The sequence below is a fragment of the Micromys minutus genome (assembly GCF_963924665.1).
Source record: "Micromys minutus genome assembly, chromosome: 19".
NCBI classification, from domain to species: domain Eukaryota; kingdom Metazoa; phylum Chordata; class Mammalia; order Rodentia; family Muridae; genus Micromys; species Micromys minutus.
The window spans coordinates 42,091,423-42,116,377 of NC_137954.1; the positions used below are offsets into that span (position 1 = coordinate 42,091,423).

At 39.8% G+C, this 24,955-nt stretch overlaps 1 pseudogene across 1 annotated transcript; it reads right to left on the reverse strand.

Moving 5' to 3' along the window:
- Positions 1–2,767: 2,767 nt before the first annotated feature.
- LOC308433265 (large ribosomal subunit protein uL11-like) lies at positions 2,768–7,289 on the reverse strand (annotated as a pseudogene). Its single transcript has 2 exons — positions 7,178–7,289; positions 2,768–3,329 (listed from the first exon to the last, which is right to left on the reverse strand). The product of its transcript is annotated as a large ribosomal subunit protein uL11-like (transcript).
- Between the last annotated feature and the right edge of the window lie 17,666 nt (positions 7,290–24,955).

Here is a 24,955-nt window from a genome sequence, read left to right on the forward strand (position 1 = left end):
GTGGGGATGAACTTAGAATGCATAGGCACAGGAGAAATTTTCTTGAACAGAACACCATTGGTTTATGCTCTAAGATCAAGAATCAACAAATGGGACCTCATGAAATTGCAAAGCTTCTGTAAGGCTAAGGATGCTGACAAAAGGACAAAATGGCAACCAACAGATTGGGAGAAGATCTTTACCAATCCTACATTTGATAGAGGGCTAATATCCAATATATACAAAGGACTCAAGAAGTTAGACTGTAGAGAATCAAATAATCATCTTAAAAATGGGGTACAGAACTAAACAAAGAATTCTCAACTGAGGAATATGGAATGGCTGAGAAGCACCTAAAGAAATGCTCAACATTCCTAGTATCAGGAAACTGCAAATCAAAACAACCCTGAGATTTCACCTCATACCAGTCAGAATAGCTAAGATGAAAAACTCAGGAGACAGTAGATGCTGGTGAGGATGCAGAAAAAGAGGAACACTTCACTGTTGGTGGGGTTTAAACTGATACAACCACTTTGGAAATCAGTATGTCGGTTCCTCAAAAAATTAGACATACTTCTTGAGGACCCAGTTATACCACTGCTGGGCATATACTGAAAAGAACCTCTAACATCTAACAAGGACACATGCTTAACCATGTTCATAGCAGTCTTAATTATAATAGCCAGAAGCTGGAAGGAACACAGATGTCCTTCAACAGAAGAATGGATACAGAAATTGTGGTACATACACACAATGGAGTACTACTCAGCTATTAAAAAATGAGTTCATGAAATTCCTAGGCAAATAGAACTTGAAGCTCTCATCCTATGTGAGGTAAACCAGTCACAAAAGAACACTTATGGTATATATTCACTTACAAGCTCAAAAAGCTCAGAATACTCAAGAAACCATCCACAGAACTTATGAATCTTAAAGAGAAGAAAAGCCAGATGGTGAATTTCTCAGTCTTTATTAGAAAGATGAATAAAACATTCATGGGAGGAAATAAAGAGACAAACAGAAGAGCAAGGAGTGGAGAAAAGATCATCCAGAGACTGCCTCACCTGGGGATTCTCCACATATGCAGCCATTAAACCCAAGCACTATTGCTGATGCCAAGTAGTGCTTAATGGCAAGAACCTGATATGGATGCCTCCTCAGAAGCTCTGCAAGAGTTAGTCTGATACAGAGCAAGAAGCTTGCAGCTAACCATCAGACTGAACAGGAGGATTCCAATGAAGAGAAAAGAGTGAAGAAGCTGAACAGGTCTGCAACCCCATGGGAATAACAAAATTATCAACTATCCAAACTAACCACAGCTTCCAGGGTCTAAAACACAAACAAATGAGTTCACATGGAGAGACCCATGGCCCCAGGTTCATAGGCAGCAGAAGAAAGCATTTTCTGAAATCAATGGGAGGAGAGGCCTTTGGTCCAGTGAAGGCTCATTTCCCATTGTAGGGGAATGCCAAGGCACTGAGGTGGGAGAGGGTATTTGTGAGAGGAGCACCTTCATGGAGGCAGTGGGAGGAGGGGGGAGGGTAATGTGGGAAGGGGATAATATTTCAAATATAAATGCAGAGAATATTTAATAAAAATATATTCAGATTTGTATACATTGATATTTTTTAAAAAATGAATTGGGTCATACACCCAAAATTGTAATTCGTATAGAATGTAAATGTATCAGATTTCTGTCCTGTAAGGACAGGAACAAAAAAGAATACATTTGAAATGTAGAATACTCAAACATTCAACATGAATGGGTCAATGATCTTATTGAATGTATTATAGGATACATGGAATGATAGACTTCCAAGAGGTGGCATTGGAGACATGAAGAGAATATGGCTGGGGTAGGAAGGTATGGGGTGAACAAGTCTGTTGGAAAAAGTGATTGTACAGGGGGAAAAGCACCACCTCTGTGAGACAGGAGACGATGAGAGGCCAAATAAGACGCCATGGGAGTGATGGCATATTGGACAGTCTCACACATGTTTGTTGTAGTACTAAGGTCTGTGCTGGTTGTTTGGAAGCTCTGCAAGATGTTCTGAGGTTCCTAGAAAGCAATTTTACCACTTAGTGTCTTTTTAGTTCCTGATGCATCTGGTTATGTCAGAAATTATGGTTCAGATATCTAAAGACTTTGAGTATTTGCCAGGAGTAGTGAGTAAGGTCACACTCTGGAAAGCATCTTGGTTGTAAGAAAACAGAATAGGTCTGGGCTTGGACACTGTCCTGCTTCTGGCTAAGCAATTATAGTATAGAAGTATTGAGCAGGCTGTGGAGTAGAAAGGCTTTATGCATCTTCCCCAGCTATGAACTCTATAAAACAGAAGGCTTGTCTGCTAGGCAAGATAAGAAAAATAATCAGAATTTTGAGGAGGAAGTAAGGGCTGGAAATTCTAAACAAGTCATTAACATATTGTGTCATGGGACATGGTTTCTGTGGTTCTCTTATAGCTTTCTTTGTCATCTAGGAAGGACAGCTTTGGCAAATGAATAATTAGTAAGAGACAGGATTCCATTAACCTATGCTTTGGGGTCTCTGTATCTTAGCTGGAAGAAGAGAAACCTGCTCTGTGGAAAGAACAGTTACAATGATTCACTCTAATAATGGAGTAGCAACAGAAAATAGTCCCCTTTTTTTTAAAGGTTTTAATTTCATTATCAGTTGCAGATCCTCAACAAAAGATATCTATATCTATATATCTGATATGTTTTTAATGTTTTATTTATTTATTTATTATCAGATAAATCTTTTATTGAGATATTTTCTTGTTACTTCTTAACTAGCTGGGCACTCCACTGCACCACTGTTGATGTCATTTATGACGTCATGAGGGTGGCGATTATCCACATGCAGCCCACAGACTGCAGTCTCCAGGATCTCCTTGATAGTTCCAGAAAACTCTCTGCCCAAGGACCGGTGTTGCATCTGCTGGGCAATGTTGGCAATCGCATCAAAAGTGATGTTTCCACTGTGTTTGATATTTTTCTGCTTCTTCCTGTCTCGTGGTGGCTCCTTAAGGGCTTTGATGATCAGGGCGGAGGCAGAGGGCACCACCTCAATCTGGGCCTGTCTGTTCTGGATGGTCAGTTTCACTGTAATCCTGAGGCCTTTCCAGTCTTTGGTAGCCTTGGCAATGTCATCCCGACTTTCTTCGGAGACAGACCCAAAGGACCCATTTTAGGGGCCAAGGCGGATGTGGCACCGACCTCACCTCCGGTGCACCTCATGTACACGACTTTGATCTCGTTGGGGTCGAACTTGGGCACATGGTGGAGGCGGCTGGTGTCGGATGAACCCGTATTTGGGACGACCGAAGAGAGTTGCACCGTTGCCTCCTCTGAACCGAAAGCCAAAAAGTAATGTTTTATTTTATGGTACTTTCAAAATCAAAACAAAACAAAATCAAGATACATATAGGCTTTGTAACAAAAAACTAGCTTGCCTGTAAAATATATATAAAAACAAAAATCATATATGTATATATAGATATATGCATTTCTACACACACACACACACAAACATATGGTTGAGAAAATATGACTTTTAGTTATTTCAAGTTTTTGGTATTATTTCTGTACATTTATTTTATATGTCTCAAGATTAAAATTTAAAAACACTTGTTTCTAGCTCAGAAAATTGCAGAGAGAAAGTACAGTTTGCAAAGCAAAGCAAAACAAAACAAAAAACCTGTAGTGATATCTCTAAATATACTGCATTATGTAGGTGTTATAGTAATTTTAGAGTTGTTGGAAATATTGAACCCTGTCTTACTTTAATGAGTTATCACTTCATAATCGCTTTCATACAATGCATTCATTTGCTTATCTGTATTTTGTTCCTTTGATGCTACTAAGACTTATTAAAATCTCGTTTGAAAAGTAAGATTATTTTACCTTGCCCACAACTACTTACTTTTTTGTTTATTTCTGTTAATTTCCTGTACTATTAATAACAAACATATTTATCTCTGTTGCATAGTTAATCGAGGTATGAATCAACTTTTGTAAATGCTATGGCAAAGGCCGAGCTCGAAGCGGAATGACAGGGGGTTGCCTGCTATTCAATGCACCTGTTCGCACGGTTAGGATCTAGCAATAGTGGCACAAGCTTCTTTCAGAGTTAGAAACAAGGACTGCAATTGGGTCAGAGCTTCAGACGGTTCAGCTTCAGAAAACTGTTTCATAATTTTGGAATTACCAATGATGCCTCCAGTTGTAGAGTTTGTGTCTCAGAACTAAACAACTTATGTACATTTGATTTGTGAAAACAAGGCATTCTACTGATTTAGATATAAGAGCAAAACACATCTCATAAAACTTCTTTTGCCATAACAGTTTCATGAAGCTGCTCTCATAAAATATATATTTTTTAATCTTTACATCCTCAACCACAGGGCATTTAGAAGGAACATGATGTAGTCATCCAGTACTATGCAACCATTATTAATTACACAAACAAATGTATAATAAAAACTCAATGAATTTAAGCAAGTGAATCATTTGAGAACATCTAGTGCTTTATGAGCTAGAAACAACACACAGCTTTTTGCTTTGAAGTATCTCTCTCCATTTGCGTCTCTGTCTTCTTTATTGAGACAGTAAGTTACAGGCCTGAAGGAGGGAGTTTGTTTCTCTTCATCAAAGGAATGACTTTGAGGCTCTCCTCTCCATTTCTGCCTTTGATCTTTTTGCAGAATTTGTGAAGGCTGTCTAAATCACTCCTGGCTTTACTGCTAATTGGTACCTTTTTGGCTGTTTTAGTACCAAGGGCAAAGATTAAAGGGCTGGGGGACTACGTTTTGTTCTGTCCTGAGCAGGGCTATGTAGGTTTAGCTTGGCTTGACAGAATAGAGTTGTGGAGCCACATCTCAAGTTTCTAAACCGTGTCAACAAAACCACACCTGTATCATGAAGCCAAGGATGAGCAAAAATCAAAGTTCTGATAACTGTGCTTCTGAACTTTGCTTTGGGAAATTCTCAAAAGTGATTTTGATCTGTATAAGCCAAAGAGGAGGATTCCTTGAGTAAATGAAGACAGGTTGGTGGACATTCAAGGAGGAATTGCTTCCATTGTATAGTTTGATATTTGGAGACTAGAGGACAGAAGTTGTTCAGGGAACCTTCACAAGCAGGTGGAAGGCTTCAAGGACAGATGCTGGACCATAAAGACATAAGATGAAGGTGAGATACTGGCACATGGATACTTGTTCTGGACTGAAATATTCCCTTGGGGGGCAGAGGGAGGTCTGGAGATATGGTTCAGTGGTTAAAAGTGCATGCATCTCTTGCAGAAGACCCTGCTTTAATTTCCAGTACCCATGTTCTGTGGCTGACAATCACCAGCAACCCCAGCTCAAAAAAGGTATTTGGTACCAGCTGTGTGTGTACATAAACACACAGAGACATATACACATAATAAAAAAATGAATCTTAAAAAGGGGTGGGGTTGTCTCATAAAATTCAGGAATAGCTGGAAGCTTGTAATACTCAGAAAACTCACCCTCCATGAGGTAAGAGAAAGCAGGGAAACACTGCCAAGGTAAAGGAGACTTTTCAGCACAGCAGTCTGCAAGTTAGGCAAGGAACTCCGGGGAGAACGCTTTCATTAAGCTACCACTCATTCTGGAATGAGCTTTTCAGTTGTGCACTCTGCCATGAAGTCCTCCTGTTTGTCACACTTCACTTAATGTTCCAGGGTGACCTCAGTAGAATCACTGGTTCATTGAGCTATATTTGGCTAGAATACTTTCTTTGGTTTGCTGCCAGTGCCTTATCTAGGGTAAATAACAGTTGCTGACGCCTGGCCAGGAGAATCCCCACACTGCAACTGGCATGGGACTGACGGGAGCAGAGAAGAGATGGACTTGAGTAATTGCGTGGCTCCTGCAACATGACATGGAACCAAGAAGGAGGTGATGCCGGGGGAAGAGACACCGATGTGGCTGCCTGTCTCTGTGTGGTATGGCATACCATGCCGATAGTGGCAGTTCAACACTCCCTGTGATGATGAGATTTGGAAATCCAGGAGAGTCATTTGATGTTCAAGAGTCTTTGATGGGAATCCCAGGATGATCCCATGGATGCTCTTTTGTCATGTTGACACCCTTTGGTATTGCCATGGAAACAGACCTTTAGTTTGTAAGGAAGTCTCTGGATTAGATCAATTGAAACAGACTCTCTTATAACCCAAAATGCACCATTATGTGGAGTTGTGTACTAGATTAAATATGAAGCAATCTATCTTCACTGTCATTTGTCCACCCTTCCTGACTACCTCCTTTAAACTCTTGTCACCATGATGGACTGTGCCCTCAAACTCTGAGCCAGGGCAAACATGACCTAATCAAACATTTCTATTCTAGATACTTTGTTCCTAAAACATGAGGGATACGGCAGTGTCTTAGTTAAGGTTTCAATTCTGCAATAAAACACTGTGACCATAAGGATCCTGGGAAGGAAAGGGTTTATTTCATCGGATAGCTTGTGGTCTATCATTCAGTAGACTCAAGGCAGGAAGGTGGAGGGAGGCAAGAACTGAAACAGAAACTATGGAGAAATTCTATTTACTGGCTTTCTAGTTCTGGTTTACTTAGTCTTTTTTTTTTTTTTTTTTTTTTTTTTAATATCACACAAGACCACTAACCCAGTATGGTTCTGTGCCTCTCTCCTCCACCAATCATTAATTAAGAAAATATGCTATATCCTTGCTCACAAGCCAGTTTAGTAAGGGCATTCTCTCAATTGAGGTTCCCTTCTTCCAAATGACTCTGCTTGTGTCAAGACAACATAAGCCGAGGCAGCACAAAGAGCGAACCTTTGATGAGCTGGAGTCTAGCTTGTGAGGACTGGGATGCATGGGTGACAGACAGAAGGATATGTTGCTCTCCCTGGAAGCAGTCCACACAAATGGTATAGGACTGTGGGCTGTGGATAGTGTTGCAACTGAGACTCAGTTATTTGTCCAGAAAGAATGTGTACATGGAAGGTCCTGGGGAAAGATGAGCAGAAAACCAACTGATGACATTGTGTCTTTGGGAGGCCTTAGAGCCCAAAAGTCACTGGAAGTGTAAATGATGGAGTGGAGGACAGGGAAGTACTGGGTCCCCCTTTTCACTCCTAAAGAAGAAGAAAATCTCTTTAGTAGTGAGCATCCAAGGTGTTCCTTGGAGATGATGACTGACATTACCTGTCCTCAGGTCATTCCTGTCCTCAGAGGTATAGACTTTCGCTGATCTATACAGATCTGTATTCGAGACCTGGCATCCAAGGACCTGAGAGAACAGGGCAGAGGAAAGCATGATGCTGTAGACACCCTGACTTTTGTTTCAGTGTACTTCAATACATAAGTTTAAGAAAGAAATCAGTGATTCAAGGAAGGTTGTTTGAGTTCAGGAAAGCATGTCAACAAACACCCATGAGCACATACTAAATATTAAGAGTGGCCTTCTCTCAGAACTTTCTCAGGACAGAGCAATGAAAATGAAATTTCCTGGCACATACTCTATCTTCTATCTGGGAAAGCATAAAAAGAAAGCAGAAGGCCATATCCAGATTCAAGGTACATTGACCAGCATACCTTCGGTTTAATAGCTATGTGCTGACAGCCAACAAAAATAAAAACTGAATATACATGTTTGTCACAGGATCCGTGAAATCATGTCCAAGAACAATCCAGTGAACAGAATGCACTTGAGGTAAAAGGCCCTTAGATGTTTGTCCCCAAATCTCCCTCACAGTTCCTGAAGGCATTGTTCTTTTGACCTAGTTCTGAAAAGAGGCTCCACATAGCATTATACATTTGTTGTTGACTTACTAATGTGTAAAACACCAAGGTTTCAGCCGATTCCAGATGTCACACTGTAATTTCTCTAAACACTGTGGGCAATGGGCAACAGAAGACAAATGTGGGGATACAAAAATATGGGATAGAATATATATATAGATATATATATTCTCTCTCTATATATCTATATATATATTCTATATATATATATATATATATATATATATGCCTTTGAGTTTATTCTCATCCATTTCTGCCTGGAAAGAGAGCATGCTGGTGTTAAAGGTACTGCTTGGACATACACTGAAAACCACCAGTGGAAAGTTTTGGCTGAAAGTGTGAACTATAAAGCAAAGATCTTGTGGCTGGGTGAGTTAAGAGGCTATAAAATTGCATACCGTGAGTAGAGCTGTAAATATAAACTTTATAGATTGTCTGGAGCCTATGACAAAATTATAGAAACCAAAAGATCAGAGAGATTATTTACTCAGGCAAAGCCCTTTCAATGATCTGGCATGACATGTGAGAAGGCCAGATGGTTTCTAGAGAGCTGAATAAAGTGTGCCTTCTCCACATCTTTGTACCTAACAGTGCTGCTTTGAGAAATTAACTGTTCAAGTAACAGGCTCTTTTATTTTTGGTGTTATTGTTGTTTTTTTGAGACAGGGTTTCTCTGTGTAGCCCTGGCTGTCCTGGCACTCATTTTGTAGACCAGGCTCACCTTGAACTCACAGAGATCTGCCTGTCTCTGCGTCCTGAGTGCTGGGGTTAAAGGTGTGCACCACCACTGCCTGGCTAGGATGGACTCTTTATGTGCAATATTTTGCCTTGCTAGCATCTTTTCTTTAGGGTAGGCCCTTAGCTCCTGGGATCCAAACCAATCTTCATTCTCTGGAAATGCCAGCAGTGAATCCATAGAGTACATCTTCAAAGTTACCTTCACACCTCGTGCTATTTGTCACGGGATGATGGCCTTGGGCTTTGCTTTGTTACTCTGCCCGCCATCCATAAAAGAGGTTGATTACATAGGTGACATAATGCTAACATGTTTCACAGATTTAGAAAAAAAATATCTAAAAGAATTTAGACATATGAGTCCATTAAAGGAATAAGGATTGGAAATCATTTATCACAAGGTGCAAGGGCCAGGTATGACCATACATTTTCTGGAAGTGTTATGTTTGAAGGTGATGAATACAATCTTTGAAAAGATTATCAAGAAAATCCTACAGCATCCTATGCTTGGAAGTTTAAAAAGGAGTAGGTTTCCTCCTTTTGGTTTCTAGAGCATGAGCGAATTTTTATACCCAGGGTGCCAATCTGCTTGTCCTATGTATAACTTGGTAAGAACGGGTTCTATGTAGAGTTGATGATTTGAGCAAAATATGTAAAGAAGATTTTGATCAGGCTAAGATCCTCACAGGAGAGGTGTGCCCCTCAGTATCCCAATGTCCGTTCTTATTAAAACTGACTAGAAGTTCACAGTTGAGGACTGTGATGAAAATCATTTGATTAGCAGTTTCAGTTTGGTTTTGATCTCAGTCATGGGAATGAGAAGAAGCTCGGTATTCAGTGTCAGAGCAGTAATTGCTTATACAACATTGCAACAGATGCAATCTAACATTGTTGACAACAAGAACAGTTTACCTGATAAAGGACTGGATTAAATGACTCTGGTTTGGGCTTTTTCGGGGTCATACAGAATCGATTCTACACAGGTGATATGCCCAGTTACAGAAATGTGGTGCGGTGCCAGCAAACCTTGTCACTAATGTCATGAGACTGTTCTGAGAACACTGCCTTTTAAGCCAGGAAGTCTCATCCATCAGCTGAACAAAAAGCAGAGAGCCATAAAATGCTGGAAGGGATAGCATCAACCCCTGTAGATGTTTGCTACATAGATAATAGAAGTAGAGGCACCAAGCAAGTAGATAGTTGTAGCGACACAACTGAATTCACTCTATGTGGCTGGAGAAAGAAAATGTTGCCAAATGGGCTGAGTTAAGACCAATATGGAGAATAGTACCCAGGAGACTTAGCCTTTGACAATCTATGCTGAAATTTGGACTATATTCAGAGGTCAGCCCGTGGGGATAGGCCAGTAGGAAAAAGAAAACTGGTCGGTGCTGGACTGGCTTTTGTGAGAACAATAGATCAGCAGAAATCAGAGACCCTAATAGTTTTCCATGTGGCAGCCCATTTTCTCTGTCTAGGAACTAAGAAGCAGACACTCTGCCTACAATATGGTCTATCTACACCTGGGTACTCTTGCAGTTTGGATACTGGGTTCATATAAAGTCTACCCAGCAGGGAAATATACAGGCTAGACAATGCTTAAGGCCACTGACATGCCTATAAAGCATTCCAATGTTTTGTATAGTATCTGAACATGTAAAGCGTGTTCCCGATTATAACTTAGCTCATAGATATTCTGATGGGGTAAGTGTATAGCTGTTATAGAAAATAATTAATCTCAATCAGTGGCTTCTACCTAGTCTTTGATAATTTAGTTCCCAGATAAAAGACACGCAACTTTTATATTTATAATAAGCCTTAATTAGCATTAGAGTTGGGCAGATATCTAGCTCCTATTAGAATCTATTTCCTTGACAATAACTCCACTATATGATTTGCCCTATTTTGTTGGCCTGCTCTTAACTCCAATTACCCGGCCCTCTTGGTCATGATTTTAAGATTCTTACCCCATGTTGTCTTTTCTTTCCACCTTCTCCCCTTGTGGTTCTTCTCTGACCCCAAGCCTAAAAACCCCAAGCCCTGCCCACCTAAATTCTGCTTAGATATATGCTGTAGTCATCTTTATTTAACAAATTGTTTTAAATTAAGAAGCAAGTCACATTGCATGTGTAGATTCCTGGGAACAACCAGATCTTGGGGGCCAGTATTTAGCATTACAATAGAAGCAAAAGACAAAACCTCAACATTTTCTCTTTTTTGCCTAGTTAAATAGGCTCTTTCTCTCACAATAATAAACAACATACAGTAGGAGCAATTATGAAATAATTATGAAAAGTATTAGGTATGAGTTACATTAAAAAAGCCAACTCTATTTATTTTTGGCAATTTAGATAAGGTATTTTATCATCTATCTTATCTTAATGAGTTTAAAATTCTGAATCTAAATCATTTTTAGTTTTAATTTGTATTACCATCCTAAAAACAATCTTTCAGACCTAGAACATTATTAGATGTTTTTTAGACATATTGTAAATAGACATTATTTTTTAATTTTGTAATTTTGCAATAGAGTCCCATGAAATTCAAACTGACCTTTAACTCAATATATAACTAAGGGTATCATTTTGATACTATTTTTCTACTTCCTACTGAGATTACAGGTGTGCCCCATGATAACTGGTTTATATGGTACTGAAAATTTGAACATCTTTATACATGGTAGGCCAGCTACCATGAGCTACATCCTTAGCACAAGCTAAGGCAATTTTAAAAAGAGTTGTCTTCTTCCTTTTCTTATGCTGTTTTCTGAGTCTTTTCCTGTAAGGATATTTTTGATATAAAAGGTATAAGATGAATTCAGTTAGGCTATTGTTCAACATCTGACATATTAATTTGAATATTAGAAGAACGCATTTCTTAAATTTACATACCTAAATTATTGTGTTAGCTACTGAAATTGCGTAATACATGCAATTTATTCTTCTCATAACAGACGAGAATAATCCTTTTATGTTTTTAAGGGTTAGTTAGTTGGATTCTGAGGGGCATTATTCAGAGATTCAGCAAAAATTGCACTTTTTCATTCCTGGATAGCAACGGGGCAAAACCCAGGAGATTATAGTGTGTGTTAGTTATCTCCCTGTGACAAGCTATGTAGCTGAAGTGACTTAAAAGACATTTCTTTTGTTTTACAGTTTCAGAGGCTGCAGTGCATGACGGTATAGAAGGCAGGATGGCTAGAGTGAGCCAGCCCAAGCTGGAGATTTTAACACTGGGCCAACCAGCAAGCTGAGAACTTGATCCAGAACCAGAAGCAGTTATTGACCATCACCATCTAACAACCACTTCCTTCCATGTAGGCCACAGCTGTCAAAGGTTCCGCAGTGTGGCCAGCAGTACTACCAGCTTCAGACTATGTGGGCAAGTATAGGAACCTATGGAAGACATTTCAGGTCTAAACGTAAAGGTAATAATTTTGTCTTGGTTTTACCTACTGAGTTTACAGTAAAAACCGTGAAAACACATGTCACAGCTGTAAGGGAGCTAAGGTCCTCCCAAATGTCACTAAATGATGTCATCATCTCTCTTTCCCCTTGTTCTCTGCATGTGTGCTAGCAGAAGTCTCAAAGCTCACTAGAGCGACATCAATGCAGCATGACCAGTCTACAGTTGTCTAAATCCTCCCATCTATATATAATATCTAATTTGACACAACATAAATTGCTATAATGTAAATTGAACAGCAGCAAATATCCTACAAGTGATAATTTCCTTCCACACTGAGGAACATAAGCGGTTTTAGTGAACATTGGGGAAAGTGATATTGCAGCAATCAGGGGCTATAAAAATCAAGTATTAGCGGATGCCTTAGGGCCTGTATGGTTTAACAAAGGAATGTGGTCAGAAGTCTGAAGATTTATGACTGATTAAAATTTTTTCAGAGCTTCTATAGATTGTCAGCCATGCTGAATGGGTTCTCTGATCAAGGCTTGTTACTAAAACACAGAGAAATGAGGACTTGTGTAGAGTGATTATTGGATGAAGAGCAAGTCACAATTGCTAGACTTAGACTTTACTCATGTGCAGGCATATATGAAGGATACAACTTATGAAATCTTTCTCAGATGGATCCCGGGGTTCACACACGATGCTCAGTCAGCCTGTTAGTAAACAGTTAAAGCGAAATGTGGCACTGCTGTCCGATTTGGTTGAGATTCAGCAAACCATTATTTCTAGAAGCTCACAGACTCATCATCTGTCTGATTTTAATGCTATGTATAACCAACTTTACACATTTTCTCTTACATGACAGTGCTAAAGTCATATTTTAGGCAACTTCATGTGTGTAGGCAAAGGCTTAGCATAAAAATCATTTGTCATTGTCAGTGTCATGACAGAAGACATGGTGGCACATACCTGTAATCAGTACTCAGAATGCTGAGGCAGGAGCTAACATGGGGTACACAGCAAGACCCCGTCTCACCACATGTCACCAGAGGAGAAATGTCATCAGCAATGTTACCTTGTACCTACAACAGTATTTTGACTACAAGGTATGCTGGTACAAAAACCCACAAATGGTATGGGAGTCACTAACAACTTTTTGATTGCATTTAAGACCCACTTCATGATATGGATTATATACCTGACAATACTACTGTGGCCAAGAATTTGAGATTAGATAGGTCATAGTCCTGTGGAAAACACAATACTATAATTCTGCTAAAAAACATCATAACAGAATGGCATCCAATAACACATTGTTATATCCAGAATTCAGTGGATAGCTCAGGCATCAACAGAAAAGCCTCTTCTTGCTTTTTGGTAATTAACGCAAAGACCCACAACTGAATAGTGTACAGAAAGTGAATGACTTTGGAGTCCTTTTTTTCTAAAAGGATGCCTTTATCAAATTCCCCCTTCAGGGCTCAGGAATCTATGCAGAAAAAGAGGTGGAAAGATTATAAGAGACGGAGATGGTAGATGACCACCAGGAAATAGTGTCTTCCAAACATCACAGGAATGATGAACATATGAACACACAAAGTATGTAGCCGCATGTACAAGACTTGTACAAGTTCAAGTCAGATCAAATATTAGCACAGATAAGAAATGAAATCAAATTCCCAAGCTGAATCAAGAAACTATTGATATTTGCAATATAACTTCTGATATCAGTTTTCTCCAACAGAGGGTCATTGGATATATCAACTACATTCCCTGGCAGGTTTCATATCCAGAAGTAGCTGGCCAACACCAAATAAACCCTTTTTCCTTGCAGGAGCCTAGGAGGTATTTCACCTTATTTTTATATTTTATTTTGAGAAAGAATATGCAATTTAGTAAGTAGAGAGGTGGGGAGGATGCAGGAAAAGAAAATACGATAAAAATACATTGTATAATTAAAAAATTTTCATATTACATCGCAGGGACATCAACCAAATGACACATGTTACAACAGGACTAAGCACAAACCCTCATTTCAAGGCTGGGAGGGGGAAACCAGGAGGAGGAAAAGGGTCCCACAAGCAGGCAAAAGAGTGGGACACACCCACACTTGCACTGTCAGGAGTCCCACAAGAAGACCAAGCCATGGGACCATAACATAGATACAGAGGACATAGCGCAGACCCATGTAGGGTCTATGATTGTTGCTTCAGTCTTTGAGCCCTTCTGAAACATTTGCAGAATGGAAAATATTGCTTAAAATATCATAAGGTAGGGATAAAGGGGTTTAGTGAAAAATGTCACATGAAAGCAGAAGCAAGAACCATTTACTAAGAGAAAGGAGATAAACAAGTGGGGGGAGTTTTAGATAGAGCGGTGGAAGAGGGAGATGAATAGCAATGTACATGGGCAAATATGTATAACTTGGCCACAGTGAAACACATCACTTTGCATAATAACTGACAAATTTATAAAAATGTTTAGAGAATATGGACAAGCAAAAGTATGAAAAATTTTAAAAACTGGGTTTACCCTGTCATCCAGATATGAAAACTTCATTTAGTTCTTTCAGCATTTGCATGTACTTGTTTGTATGTGCATACACCCACACACAAACTACATGTATATAGATTAAAAATATTTGACACCATTACCATTTGCTACTATTGTATCATAAACATTTCTGCCATGTGATTATTTCTAACTGCTTTTGTAGTGGCACATTCTACTACACTGATGTGCTGTGTTTTATTGAAGCTGCCATTTTAGCATATAGGTTCTTTTAAATTTGTGATCTTTACAAGTAATTCTGACAAAACCAGGGGAATAGGTATTCATGTCCATTTAAGTAGATATGATTTTAACATCCTGTAAAGGGTGTAAAGACTGGATGTGTGAGGCGAGTGTGTATCTGTTTCTTTGTGTAGATGTTAGTCCTACTCAAGACTCAGTAACACATTTGGCACTCAGAGATTAAAATATTGTTTTCTGGTTATGGATTTAATCAGTATTTCCTGGCATTGGTAGTTCATTTCCTCATACAACTTTTTTGACAATTATCTTGATTTTATTTTTATTACATACTCTTTGTATTTACATTTCAAATGTTATCCACTTCCCTGTCCTTTCCCCTTCCCCCTCCACTTGTCTCCACAAAGGTGCATCCTCTCCCAATCACCCTCTCCACCTCAGTGCCTTGACAATCCCCTACATTGGGAAAATGTGCCCTCACTGAACTTAAGGCTTCTTCTCACATTGGTGCCAGACACTGGTATCTTCTACTACATATGTAACTGAGGCCATGGATCTCTTCATGTGTGATCAATGGTTGGTGTTTTAACCCATGGGAGCTCTGGTGGGTTTGGTTGGTTAATAATGTTGTTTTTTCCATGAGGTTGCAAACCCTTTCAGCTCCCTCAGTCTATTTTTTAGCACCTTAATTGGGGTCCCTGTGTTCAGTCTGATGGTTAGCTTCAAGCATGCTCAGCTGTATCTGTATGACTCTAGCAGAGCCCCTGAGGAGGCATCCATACCTGGTTCCTGCCAGTAATTACTTCTTGGCATCAGCAATAGTGCTTGTGTTTGGTAGTTGCCTATGGGGTGGATCCCCATGTGAGGCAGCCTCTGAATGATTTTTTTCTTCAATCCCTGCTCCTCTATTTGACCTGGTATTTCCTACTGTGAATTGATTTCATTCTTATCTCCTTGTACAAAGGTCAAGGGCAAGTGGATTAAAGACCTTAACATAAACCAGGTACAGTAAAACTATTAGAAGGAAGAGCTTAGAACACATAGGCACAGGAAAAAATTTCCTGAACACCAATGTCTTATGCTCTCAGATTAAGAATCAACAAATGGGACCTCATAAAATTGCAAAGTTTCTGTAAGGTGAAGGACACTGTCAAGAAGACAAAATGGTAGCCAACAGATTGGGAAAGGATCTTTACTAATCCTACATCTGATAGAGGGTTAAAATCCATTTTATATCAAGAACTCAAGAAATCAGACTCCAGAGAATCAAACAATCCTATTAAAAATGGGATACAGAGCTAAACAAAGAATTCTCAACTGAGGAATATCAAATGGCCAAGAAGCACCTAAAGAAATGCTCAACATCCCTAGTCATTAGGGAAATGCAAATCAAAACAACCCTGAGATTCCACCTCACACCTGTCAGAATGCCTAGGATAAAAAAGTCATATGACAGCTTATGATGATGATGAGGATGTGTCAAAAGAGGAACTCTCCTCCACTGCTGGTGGAATTGCAAGCGGGTACAACCACTCTGGAAATCATTCTGTCAGTTCCTCCTATACAACTTCTTAATGGACTTAACTTGGGTACTTGTAGACTTTTGTCTTATTCCACTTAAATTTATCAGTGGGGCTGGATTCGGTTGGTCAGGGAGCACCTTTGTGGAGGCAGGGGGAGGGGAGAAGAGGTTTTGTGAGGGAAACAAGGAGGGGAATAACATTTGCAATGTAAATAAAGATAATAACCAATAAAAATGTGAAAAAAATGTTAAGTAAAAGGAAGGCAACCTTAAAGATCATTTCCTGTATCATCTACACAATATGACTACAACTAGTGAATCCATACAAATGGAATATTTTAGTGATTGTGTGGACTTGGGATGTTGGCAGGGAAACATGACTTATCTTAAGTGATTAGTATTGTAATGGATATGATTAATGTCTGAATTATCCATGTGTAGAAATATCTATCACAATGAATCCCAGTTGCTATTTAACTATGTGAAAGATTTGAACAAAACAAAATGTGATAATAAGAAACTTTAGAATAATAATTTTTCATAATTATAGGCACACTAAGAATCATTAAATTGTACACTCTCATTTGTGACTTAATTTCTGCAAATTTTGTCCCAACAATTAAAAGGAAATAGTGATTAAAAATTAGGTTATTTCTGTGAAAACAATAGACAAAACAAAAAAAGGAAGTATGTGACTTCTATTGTTAGGGCATAAGAAGCTGTATGGTTTATTTTGTATTCTTACATGTGCACCCTTGAGAAGTCAATAAAAATACTTAAACAATTCTTCAATGTCACATTGCACGGAAACGAATAGATACAGAGGAAATGACAAAGCTGCTTTCAATTTTGGTTTGTTTTCTTCTCTGTAGAGATGCCTGGGTGTGCTTAAGCATCTGCAGCATCCATAGCAGACCCATAACTTTCTGGCACAATAGTTTGGTGGAGTCTACAGATGACTCCAATCCCTGCATTATTTAAAATTCTTTTAGAGCATGAGAGATTCTAAGACAAGACCATTCAATAAGGCTCAGTAAGCCTTCAGAATTAGAAGACTCACCCCCACACACCCACACACACACATACACACACATACTTGCTGTGGCACACAGATGAAAGGATGCCTTGCTAAAGCAGACACATGAAAGGAATATAATATGATCTCACAGACAGTGAGCTGGAGTATTGGTTTGCTCTGCCAATGGCACACATACAGTGGTTTGCCTTACATTGCATTGCTGAGCTCTGCTATTGGTGAAGCTATAGAGAGAAACTCACCGAAACCTGCTTGAGAGGTTACTGCAGCTTCTTGCTGCTTTTGTGAACTCAGACTGGTTGGTGAGCCTTGCTCTTTCTTCAGGACTAAACATCAACTGCTGGTTCATGTGTGGTGTTTGCTATGGACTTAATCACTGATATCCTGACAATGAAGATTATATTCGTTGCACCCCCCCTCCAGTGAACTAATTCTAAACAGGTCTACTTCCCTTGTGTCCTAATAACTTTTTTCTTTCACTACTTTTGGTTATTGGTGGGCTAGAAGAGAGGGTCAATGCTTACTAAAGTAGGTTGAGGAAAATTTATACCTTCATTCTTTACTAATGTTTGGGGTTATCTGTCATGTGTTATTTGATGAAAAGCAAAGCAAAACAAAATAATAGGCATGTATTTAATGGGCAAGTTTGAAATTGTTTCACATACTCACCTTGTTAACATTGGCCTGTAGTGGGTGTTTTGATTTCTTTAAAAAGCACAGACACATTGTAAGAATATGCCTGCATTTTAATCTGAGATGTGGGATATGGGCTGCTTCAGATTGTCACAACAGCTGACTATGATTTCCCTTGTGCTCTAGCAGGGGTGTGGTTTTTGCCAGCTGTAGATAGTTTCCTCGACTGTGTAACATTTGGAATTCTGGGAACTTTTCAGATGGTATATAAATGCTAGGACCCTGAGACAGCTTATGAGTTGTTGGCTGGCTCTTGCTTGTTCTTGCTTAGGTTTGTTAAGTAGTTGTGAGTGAAGAAAAAACAACAACAAGGAATTAGTTATCCTGACAGCAAAGATCAAACTTGCCCCAAGAAAACTTGACACCCCTAATCAGCAGGAAGTAGACTGACATTAATATTGTCCTCTTTCTGACTCCTGACATTTTCAGGAATCTCTGTTCCTCTCTTTCTCTCTCTTTTCTAGTGTTAGGGATGGAAAGGTTAGAGGAAAGGGGTAGAGAAGGGTAGAAGAAATAAGAACCCACAAAGCATCAAAGACTGGCAACACTGGTCTGTTTGTATTGGTTATGGGACAGGTAGGAACAACATTCAAATTCATGAACAATTCTTGAGAATAGCAAATAGAACTGAACAGTGGTGACACTAGTAATCCATAAAGAAATCCTTGAGATCACATACACTTGTTTTCAGTGGAAAATAGAAGATTCAGTTTTAGTGCTTTTTTCTATATTGGAACAAACTACTGGAATTTATAACTTTCTCCTTTTGACTTCTGGTGGGTTTAACAAGCCAAATTGACACAAAAAATTGTTAGGGGTGGATACTCTGTGGGAGTTGCATCTAGTTCAAACTTGATATGAATGAATAATTTGTTTACAACGACGAAAAATACATGAACCAAAATATTTATTGGGTTTACCAGAATAACTGTCAGACATTTACTAACACTTGTTCAAACAATTGGGCAAATCTGTTCTTTATGTATAATGTGTTATTTCTCATGGGTAAATTAGTTAAACTATGTCTAAAAGTAGCTTTCTTTTCTCTAGGGACATTGAACAACCTCAGTGTTTCTTTATATGATAAATCATCATGATGCTGAAGTTAGTACCTTGAGAGGTTCTGCTACATTCTGTGAGAAGAAAATTCAGTGATTGTCGATTTGGACATGTAAGATTAGATACCAAGTAAGTCTTTTAACAAGGGTGACATGTTTGTAGGTGCCAAGCACCATGCAAGAGGAACAACAGAGGGCTTTAGACTCATGGAATGTGGCCCTATTGCTTACCACAGCCACAGTGAGTGTGCCTCAGACAGGTGTGGCCCAAAGACTATGGTCCCGAGGACTTCATGATGTTCCGCTCTGCTTGCTGCCCTCATATCCCTTTTAATCTATGACAACTCTAAGGGGGCTTCCATCCCTCACTGGGCAGTATCCAGCCCCTCACTGGGCAGTATCCATCCCCTCACTGAGCAGTATCTATCCCTCACTGGGCAGTCAGTATCCATCCCTCACTGGGCAGTATCCATCCCCTCACTGGGCAGTATCTATCCCTCACTGGGCAGTATCCATCCCTCACTGGGCAGTATCCATCCCTCACTGGGCAGTATCCATCCCTCACTGGGCAGTATCTATCCCTCACTGGGCAGTATCTATCCCTCACTGGGCAGTATCCATCCCTCACTGGGCAGTATCCATCCCTCACTGGGCAGTATCCATCCCGTCACTGGGCAGTATCCATCCCTCACTGGGCAGTATCTATCCCTCACTGGGCAGTCAGTATCCATCCCTCACTGGGCAGTATCCATCCCTCACTGGGCAGTATCCAGCCCCTCACTGGGCAGTATCCATCCCTCACTGGGCAGTATCCATCCCCTCACTGGGCACTCTTGATAACAATGCTTGATTTCTCTCAGGCATTGCTACTGCAGATTAATGATTTAATCACCAGCCTAGGAAAGAACTTAGAAATGAGTATTGTCAGCAATGACCACTTCCCTTAGAAAGCATTTGGAAAAATAAAATTGTTAGTGAAGCTAGGTTAAGATGCTTTTGCTACTGGCTCTGTTGTAGAAAATCTGAGAGAGTAACTTCAAGTTCAGAAAGGCACACTCTTAAGCTAGGAGTTTTTTATGTCAGGGAACAAGAACAATGGGAGCACTGGCTGCCGTGACTCACACTGAGGCGGTACTGCTGCTGATTGATTTCTTATACCCATTTTTGCCCTCAGCTTCCTTATATAACTTTATAAAAATTGCTGATTAGTATATGTACATTCTGAGTATTTAAAATAGACATGACTAATGGTTTTTATATAAAAGTTTAGACCTGTGATTCTTTTAAGATTCTTATAAGATTAATTTTTAAAATAATCGATAAAATAATTATTTTTTTCTTTGTAAACAGAAATTACTGCTTGTCAGTAAGGGGGACTGGCTGAAAACACAACCTTGCTTGCTCACATTTTATTAATCTATAATGAATTGCTTAGTTATGAACGTTCTTGAGAATAATTTGTCTTCTTTACCTGTACTATATAAAGTTCTTTCATGAAAAGGTATTGGGGAAACACTTTTTTCATAGTAATTCACTAAAAAAAAAATAGATTGCAATCACATTACAATTCTGTATTGCTTGAAAGATTTTGCTGGGTTATGTAAGCTATGGAGAAAAATAGCTGTGTGTTGGAATCTGCTCCATCCACCAAGTATGTGTATATGTGTGTATATGTGTATATATATGTATATATGTATATATATATATATATATATATATATATATGTATATGTGAGATGCATGAAGCCTTCTTGTTGTAGCTTTGTTCTATATATTTCATATTAAATGTGTATATGGCCACCTGCCACCCTACCTGCCTGCCTGCCTGCCTGTCTGTCTAACTGTCTGTCTGTCTGTCTTCGTATGTATGAAGTTATGGAAGCCTGCTTTGCTTCATCTACTAAGTGTGTGTGTGTGCGTGTGTGTGAGTGTGTGTGTAAGAATTTACTCTCTCTTCTTTCTTGATGTCCCCTAAAGAGTTAGAAGAGTTCAAAGTTTCTCCCTGACCACAGGGAGGGTCAGCTCCAGTGAGTCAAGCTCTGTTCCCTCAGAGAAGAGTCTGCTGATGATTCCAGACTGCTGGCTGCCAGCAGCAACCCTGTCAGCACCAACTCCAGTCAGCCCCTCTGTGCTGACCCTCATCAGCTGCTATCAGCACTGATCCAGATCCCAGCGACACACTTTGCTGCCTGCCTCAGTTTACCCCTCGATGTCACAGCTGGTCTTTAACATCTCTGATATGTAGGTTCTAAAAGATGGTGGAAATTTCCTTCAATACTATAAAGGGAAAAGGAGAAACTTCTCTTGTAGAAGGGTGAGAAACAGTACACACACACACACACACACACACACACACACACACACACATTACATATAAGTATATTATATAACAAATGTGTAACTTCTAGATGAAGTACCTGATGAGAAACTTAGGACAAAAAACAAAAAACAAAACAAAACAAAACAAAACAAAAAAAACACTTTTGGACGTTACTAGAGTGTCTTAGAGGCTGTAGACCTGTCAGGGTTAAACAATCAAAGCTTCCCAAAAAGCCTGTCAAGAACTTTCAACCTTGCAGGAAATGAGCGTAACTGCAGATAATCATATTTTGTGAGCTGAGCCAGTCTTAGGAAGATGAAGTTTGTATGCTATCTCTCACATGTGATAAGAAACCAAACTTCCTTTTTTCTCTCCCTCCCTCTCTCCCTTCCTCCCTCTCTCTCTCCCTCGCTCCCTTTCTCTGCCTACAAGGGTAGTATGCTGTGTGTCTGTAACTACTGTTCTGGCCTAGAAACTATAGGGCCCTTCTACCTTTAGTTATAAACCTGTTTTTCTGAAATTGCCATACCTTATAGCTGAAAATAGCTTCTTGGAATTATCATGATAAACACACTTTAAAAAACTTAATTATTCCAATTGTTTACATCTCAAGTGATATCCCACTTCCTGATTACCCCTCCATCATCCCCCCATTCCCCTCCCCCTCCCCCTCCCCTTTCCCTGTATAAGGGTGCTCCCCCACTCATCCACACTCTCCTGCCTCACCTCTCCAGCATCCTCCTATGCTGGGGCACCAAACCTCCTGAGGTCAAGGGCCATCCTTCCCATTGATGTCAGGCAAAGCCATCCTCTGCTACATATGTATCTGGAGCCATGGGTTCCTCCAGGTACACTCCTTGGTTAGTGGTCTAGTCTCTGGGAGAACTGGGTGGTCAGGCCAGCCTGTGTTGTTCTTCTAATGGGGTTGCAATTCTACTCTGCTCCTCCAGTCCTTCTGCCAGCTCCCCCCCCAAGTCCCCTGAGCTCAGTCGGCTGGCTGGTTACAAGCATCCAGATCTGCATTGGTCAGTTGCTGGCCTGACCTCCCAAGGAACTATCACACTAGGTTCACGTCAGCAAGTGCCTCTTAGCAATAACAACAATGTCTGTGTTTGATGTCTGCTGACAATGATGGATTCCCAGATGACGCAGTTCCCAGATGGACCTTCCTTCAGTCTCTGTTCTATCTTTTTGTCTCTGTTCTTCCTCTGGACAGGAACATTTCTGGGTTGAAACTTTGAGATGGGTGGATGTCCCCATTCCTTGACTGGGGCTGTGCTGGAGAAGGTCTCTACAGGATCTATCTCCCCCTTCTCTGCTCATTTCGGCCAAAGTCATCCCCATTGCATTCCAGGAGCCTCACATTTCTCTGATATCTGGGACCCTCCAGTGTCTCTCCCCAGTTCCTCATACCCCCTGTTACTGCATATTTTTGTTTGGTTTCCTGACCCTCTGTAGCTCTCACATTTCCTCTAGTTCCTGATGCTACCCCCTTATCTCCTCCTCCTCCCCCCCTCCCAGATCCCCCTCTTCCTTTACCTTCCTCGATCCCTCCCCAATATGGTACTGAAGCATCCACACCTTGATCTTCCTTCTAAGCTCCATTTGGTCTGTGGATTATATCATGGGCATTGTAAGCTTTGGGGCTAATATCCACTTATCAGTGAGTGAATATCATGTTCTTTTGTGTCTGGTTACCTTACTCAGGATGATATTTTCTAGTTCTACCAATTTGCCTACGAATTTCATGAAGTCATTGTTTTTAATGGCTGAGTAGTACACCATTGTGTAACTGTATCACATTCTCTGTATCCATTCCTCTGTTGGGGCACATCCAGGTTGTTTCCAACTTCTGGCTATTATAAATAAGGCTGCTATGAACATGGCTGAGCATGTGTCTTTGTTAGATGTTGGAACTTCTTTTGGGTCTATACCCAGGAGTGGTATAGCTGGATCTTCAGGTAGAACTATTTCCAGTTTTCTCAGGAACCACCAGACTAATTTCCAAAGTAGTTTTACCAGCTTGCCGTCCCACAGCAATAGAGGAGTCTTCCTCTTTCTCTACCTCCTCACCAATAAACTGCTGTCACCTGCATTTTTGACCTTAGCCATTATGATTGGTGTGAGGTGGAATCTCAAGATCATTTTCCCCTTGGTGCCTGTTAGGTGTTTCTGTATTGAGGTATTTTGTTTTAATGGGTCTGACTACACAGGAAAAGTATTTTTTGAGCATAGCATTGAGATTATAATTACATGGAACAAAATTTTCTACAAAACATTTTATAGTAGAGTTCATCATTTATGTTAAATCCTAAATTAGGTAATAATCTTATCTCCACAATGACATATTTCTGGGTAAGTTTTATGCTCTGTTTAAAATTAATATTTTAAGTGCACAAAAGTACTGATTGGATCACAAACTCAATTAACATCATTTTCTTGGGAAAAAATTTAGTCCCTAGGTTTTTAATTTGCTTAGGCTTTTAATTTGTTTCTTGTTATATAAAATAAGAAAGGGAACAATGGAATATGTGCTGGATTTCTATTAGCTTTTGAAAAGATATTTGATCATGGCTTAAAACGCCAGAAAGGAAGAAAAATATTCTTTTATTCTTTTTTATATATTTTTAAAATGTTTGTGCAATCATCATTTTATTAAATTCCATAAATTTCCTTCCAAAATTGCATGTATATTAGAGAGATTATTGATTCTTTTCCTTAACTTTTTCTTATATTTATTATCACTACCATCCAAAACTGCTTAGTTAAACACATGAATGTGCATGTGTGCGTGCATGCGTGCATGAGTATGTGTGTGTGTGTGTGTGTGTGCGTGCATGCATGTATGTGTTGTGTGTGCATGTGTGTGTGCATGTGTGTGTGTGCGTGTGTGTGTGTGTGTGTGTGTGTGTGTGTGTGTGTATGTTGCATGTGCATCTATTTTTATGGGCATAAGTGATTGTGCATGTGAAGGCCAGAGACAAATGTCTGGTGTCACTGTCTTTCTTTCTTTCTTTCTTTCTTTCTTTCTTTCTTTCTTTCTTTCTTTCTTTCTTTCTTCCTTCCTTCCTTCCTTTCTTCTTTCTTTCCTTCCTTCTTTCTTTCATTCTCATATTTCTTTTTTCCGTTCTTTCTTTAATCTTTCTTTTTTAAAACTATTTTTTAACAGTCCAGTCATTGCCCTCCTCCCAGTCTTCCCTTCCACAGTTCCTCATCCCATCTTCCTTCTATCTTCAAAATAATTTATGTCCCTCAGCCAGAGACCTCACATCTCTCAAAGGTTAGGTGCATCTTCTCTCCCTGAGGCTAGACCAGGCAGTTCTCTGCTGTATATTTCAGAACCTTGAACCAGCTGGTGTATGCTGCCTGGTTGGTGGCTCAGTATCTGAAAGATCTCAGGGGTCTGGGTTAGTTGAGACCACTAGTCTTCCTATGGAGTTGCCCTCCTCTTCAGTTTCTTCCATCCTTTCCATAATTCAACCATAGGAGTCCCCAGTGACTGGGTGTAAGTATCTACATCTGTCCCAGTCAACTGCTTGTTGGATCTTTTGGAGGGCAGCCATGCTAGTCTCCTGTCTGTAAGCACACCATAATATCAGTAATAGTGTCAAGCCTTGGATCCTCCTCTTGAGCTGGGTCTCAACTTGGGCCAGTCACT